A 6,000-nucleotide genomic window follows, 5' to 3' on the forward strand; every position below is an offset into this window, starting at 1 on the left:
ATTTTTCTGATTATAACCCGTGTATGAATACAAGGGGGTGTCCTAGACTCAAAATAATGACGTGGCGTAAGCCTATAATACTTGACCAAGCGACTTTCAGACTTAGGCTAATTGGACCATAACTTTTGTTGGTTGACACTTTAGATTTTAACCCTTGGGTGTTCATTTGTCATGCGCCATTTTTCTTAATGTTGGCAAGGTAGTTAGTTGAGGAGATCGAATTTTCATTTTTGCAAGACTAGAATCATTAGTGCGGCTTCCCTCTTAGTGTGTATTGCTTTACCCCGATGGTAGCCTTATGGCATGCCGATTTGGGTATTTTCATGGTTCGTCATGTTGCGTTCATGGAAAATCTTTTAGTCCGTACTTAGGAGTACTTCAAGGAGCGAGTGGCTCGAGAGGACTATGATAGTCGTGACCCAATGTGATCATAAGCCTTGAGGCCATTATTTTTTTTTCTTGACAATGGTATTGACACCTTAGGCTCACTTTGGGGGTTGTGCGACTATGGAGGAATGATTTTCAGAATGTGACTGTTTCCATTTTGAAAATACTTGAATTACATAATATATTATTTTTATTGGTGAGAGAGAGTATTGAGGCCGTAGATTCTTAGCAAGGGATGACAATTACATATGGGTGCTTATTGATTTAAATGTTAGGAAGGGAGACTCAATATGGTTTAACCTTTTAACTTGCAGAACGACACCAAGCATTAGGACCGATTCTATGTATAAGACAACTAAGACTTAGGATTTAGATTGTACTTTGGCATGGCCTAGTCTAGACTCGGATTTATTTATTTTTTATTCGAACGTTATTTTTCCTTGAAAACTTTATTTGAACATCATTTTTTGAATACTTTGCCCATGTGACATTCAAGGTCATTTAGTCAGCGTGCTCGGTTTTGGTGCCGAACATTGTCGTCATAGGAGGCCTAGTGACGACACAAGGAGTTGTTTATTTTATAAGTCGTTCTTAGAATCGAGCGCCTTTTTTCATACGTCCTCGTAGCAAATTTGTTACGAATTTTTTTTTATTGCTACGTATACTTTATGCGCGGGTACCGAGGCTGCTGTGCCTAACCAAAAGGCCAGGCAGCAACTTCAGCGCCCAGCAGGGGCGTTGAAAAAGATTGGCACCCAGCTAGGGGCGCTGAAAATGGGTCCCTAACTGGTACTCGTATTCTGTTCGTCTATCCTTTTTTCGTACATACTACTTGATTTTGCGTGTTTGCCTAATAACGTCCTTTACGCGTTGTGCGGCGTTGTGGAATCCGTTACAGGTTGTCCTGGGCGTCGCTAATTTTTGTGGCGTTCGCCCGGGGCTGCGGAACACGTATTTTGGTACAACTCTTTGGCCAATTGGTGTTTATGAATGTTTGGGCAATTTTTAGGGTCGTTGGTCTTCTAGTATAATTTGTCACACACAATCACATAATTCGCTACACATAACTAACATTACAACATGAAGCAAAATAATATGTCACGTAGTTTATGATAGGCTTCTATGGGTAATATTTGCGCCGGCTTGGTACCGCTTCTATCGTCGATCCAACACATGCCCCGGTCGAGGTAGTGCATTCACGAGCGAATTTCGTCCCAATAGGCCAATCACGATGTAAGCCAAGGGGGCATGCACCAATGAGAGGGACCTAGTGGGCGAGCGATTGGGTTTGGGACAGGTGTACTACTAGCGAAAGTGCCGAGTGGACAACATTCGAAGCGTATGCACCCCCCCGGGTGGCGATGGGTATCCTTATTCCCAACTCCCGAGATGAAACATGCCAAGGGAGCCAAGATTCGTTATGCGGTTCTGTCCGTTCACATTAATATGCTGATTTTCAGGTCGTCCCAACTTGATAGGGAAATAAACGCGGGGTAGGATCGTTTCACACTTCGGCTATTTTGATTACCTACGAGCACGAGTATTTCATTAACGTCCCCAGTGGAGTCGCCACTGTGAGGGGGTCGAAAAAGCACGAGGCTAATGCGTGACCTCGTCCCTCGTGGGCGTGACGTTGTCAGATCAAGTGTAATTGGATTTCCTGTGAGTTTACACCCAATAGACTAGTAATATAGGAGTCGTCATTCAGTTTTTAACGACAATGAGAAAAACTGACAAAACCCGGTTATCGTGACATAAAGGGAGTGCAATTATGTTCTATCACGACGGCCATAGGTTCCCTTGTGATCCCTGGTGTGGGGATCGCTCAACGTACACCCGCAGGGCAGAGATTGAGAGTTCGGGGGACTGTAGCTACCGAGAGGAGTGCTCATCGATAATACTCCAGAGGCAGGTTATCCTTACTAGCTCAGCATAAATAATTGAAGGGACATGCGTTAAACTATTAAACTATTCTGAATTGATTTTAGCAATATGCAACACATAACACTAAATCGATCGTGATTATCTTATTTAGATTGATTTAAGGCACCTAGCATGATAATTCAATTGTCCAAGTTATTACCTTATTAGGCGTGATAGATAAATCAAATTAATAGTTTGACAATTTTATAAAAGGGTGATGAAAGCGATTAAATCATATGAGGGACACATTACAACGCACCCTTGAGAGGTGCGTTGTGGTTCTCTGGAAAACTAACCACTTGGCTTTGCTATTTCTCCTTTTATTTAACGAATCTCGGGTTTCTAAGCAATGTTCCAGTATTTAGGCTTAATTCATCGAGTTACAAGGGGCAGGGTGCGTTCTGTTCGACTTTTGGGTCGATTGCGACAGAACGCTGGATCAATTTCGCAGCGTGAGGCTTAGGCTTAAGGCTAGAGTCAATACTCAGATTATGGAATTGTGTGTTCTTTTCACGTCGGTTTTGAGGCTGTATTTATAGGAAAAGGGTGTGTGGAAAGATAGATTTTAAGATACGAATCCAAAAAGAATCCGGAGGTAAAACGACCCCAGGCATTTTCAGCGCCCAGGGCTGGGCGCCGAAGATTTCGGCGCCCAGATCCAGGCGTTGAAAATGGGATCTGGGCCGAGTTCTTTGTCAGATTTGGACTCTTAGAACACGGAGATTTTGAGATTTATCCGAGTCTTTTAGTGCGTATTAACTTTATGACGGAATGCGTTTGGGCCCGTTACGAACTCTAGGTTCGTTAGGAATTTAATTAATACGTAACTCTTATTTTCGAATTATACCAGGAATGCGAATTCTATCTCTTTTAGAATTTATGTTGGAGTGCAACACCTAATTCTGACAGGTTCCTATCTTTTATGACTTTGCCACTTTTAACAACTACCTTTTACGGCAGTTACTATTCTTAGCAGGTTTCTATAAATAGCAGTTTTGGCTGAAATGAAAGGGTGATTGAGATTCGTTTATTTTATAGGAGATGCGTTGCCAAGTGGAGATTTATGTTCTCATCATCGAACCTTCCCTTTCGGGAATGGGGACAAAAGTAGGTGTCTACAACGTGGCAGACACATAATCATCACCACTTAGAAGACACGTATCCAAGAATACATAAACAATTCTTAATTTCATACATAATAAGTCACCTCAACATTTCATCCTTCCCTTTCCAATTTTAGTTTAACCGTTTAGAACAATTTAATTAAAGACATTGATAAATACATTGGCGGTTATGGTGAATCAAGATTGAGACACGTTTCATGTGGTTATAATTCTCGCGTTAATGAATTTGACTATTTATTAAACCTACATGTTTACAATTTTTTATAGACCATCATTCCTCCCTGACTTATTTTGTTAAATTTCTTCATTCTGGAGAATTTTTCTATTTTCCTATAGGTAGGTGGAAGTTAAAACTATGTTATGAGCTTCTAATTCATGCCCACCCCATTGTTTTCTGGGAAAATATTTGTTCTAATGAGGTTGGTATTACTTAATGTTATCATTATATTCATTTTTAAGCCCATTTAAATCAACGATGCATCTTCTTTGTATCCAGTTTTTCTGACTTGCCTCAATCGTCACCATATTTCAGTTCTTTTACACACGACTTAAAAACCGACAAACATTGATGCATTTTTGTTTTGAAATCTGTATGACATCTACTACTACCACACCCCTAACTCTATAAGCATAATTTCAAGCTTTTAAAAAATGGTTTAGTCTTTGATATTTTCCAGAACTTTGACATTTAAGGTTTGGTTAGCTCCATAACTCTTAATTCTTAGGTCATTTTACTTTTTGGTAGTTTTCTTGATTGTGATTCAAAGGATAGAGTGAGAAACTTCATGTATACTTGCCAACTTTTAATCCAACAAACAACAATGGTGAATTTCTTAGCGTATCGAAGATTTGTGGATGTCTTTGGTTTAATCCAAAGAATACATATGCTTAACTTAGTTACTCCGTACTAGCATATTTCTAAAAAAAAATCCCTTGGATAAAAAGATATACTCCTAAACTAAGAATGTATTTGTGGTCTTGTGGGAGCTCCAGGGCCGTCTATAGGGATGTCTAATAGGACCTCCGGGATATGGTCCAAAATTTTTGGGGACCAAAAAAAAATTAGTGGTAACTTACATAACTCAATTATTGGTTATACAGTAAATCATGCAAATAGAAGATACTCCCTCCGTTCCAAAATGTTTGTTACGTATTCCTTTTAGGTTGTTTCAAAATGTTTGTTACATGGGGAAATCTTTCCTTTTATAAACTTATTATAATATTATTTTTTGTGCCAACTTTTAATTTTAATTGGTCCAATTTTTTCAACTCATTAAATTTCTTTACAATTTCCCAAGTATGTTAAGTTAGCAATCTTTGTGCTTTTCCATTATTGGTTCATTTTGATAAATAAAACAATCTTATTGGCTGTTGTAATTATTAGTGGATTGGGGTTTTACTTGGTTTATTTTTTTAATAAAAAACCAAAAGAATCTTTATTATACGTTAATAAACGTGCAAAAGTCCAAACGTAACAAACATTTTAGAACGGATGGAGTAATTAATTAAGCTGTGGATCAATGTACAATCTTTAACCACCTCCTTGGGCAACCGCTGAAAAAGACCACTACTGCCACACCATTTTGTTGTGGTTCTTGTCGTTAGCTCGCCGACAACCCTACGTGAGTGTGATGCCTCAAAGTTCGTCGTCGAACCACTAATCTCAAATCTAGACAAAACATGAAAAAAAAACAATAGAGTATAAAACAAGCAATTAAAACCCTAACGGTTAGACTTCCCTCTACGTTCATTTGATTTGTTTTTGTTAGACTGTGTATTCCATTCATCATATTTATAGTATTAAAAGCACTGGTCTTAATTATATTAGAAAACCTAACGTGACTAGCATTATACAATTTACATTCGAATTAAGAAAATTGATTCTTTAGTTCACCTCTCAATTGTAGCAGGAGGAGAATGTACGTTATGACTGGACTTAAATTCCAAGAATGGTTGTCGCGAACTTGCGATAGACTTTTCGTGAATATGTCTGCAAAGTGACACCCAGTAGGAACATGGATCCCGAATTTGATCCAAAGCAACATTTCCTCGAACAAAATGAACATCCATCTCGATGTGTTCCGTACGTTAGTGTTGTACCAGGTTATTCCTGAGATTAATAAATTGTACTAATATTATCACAATAGACAATAGTAACAACTTGACATAGTGGACAATGAAGTTCCAAAAGTAGGTTACGATGCCAACATGATTCTGCGACGCAACATTTTCAATACCTTTATACTTCGAATTATGTGCTCGATCTAGACAAAGTAGGTTGACGCTTTGATGATTAAGAAATAAGATTTTCTCCAAGGAAACAACAACAATTGGAAGTCGACTGACGAGTTCAGGACACCCTCCCCAATATGCATCAGTGTAGGTGATCAAATGCGTCGGAGCTGTAGGTCACGAATCATGATGGGTTAACGGTTTACACGACCGTGTTGTTATCCTCCAAGCTTTTGGCTAGAGTAACCTCTACGAAAATGTGCATCACGTTGTTTTTGCTGATCGAAATTTGTCTTATGACCACTTATAGAAAGATATTGAGATAAGTTATCAC

This window comes from Spinacia oleracea, chromosome 1 (assembly GCF_020520425.1).
Source record: "Spinacia oleracea cultivar Varoflay chromosome 1, BTI_SOV_V1, whole genome shotgun sequence".
NCBI classification, from domain to species: Eukaryota; Viridiplantae; Streptophyta; class Magnoliopsida; order Caryophyllales; family Amaranthaceae; genus Spinacia; species Spinacia oleracea.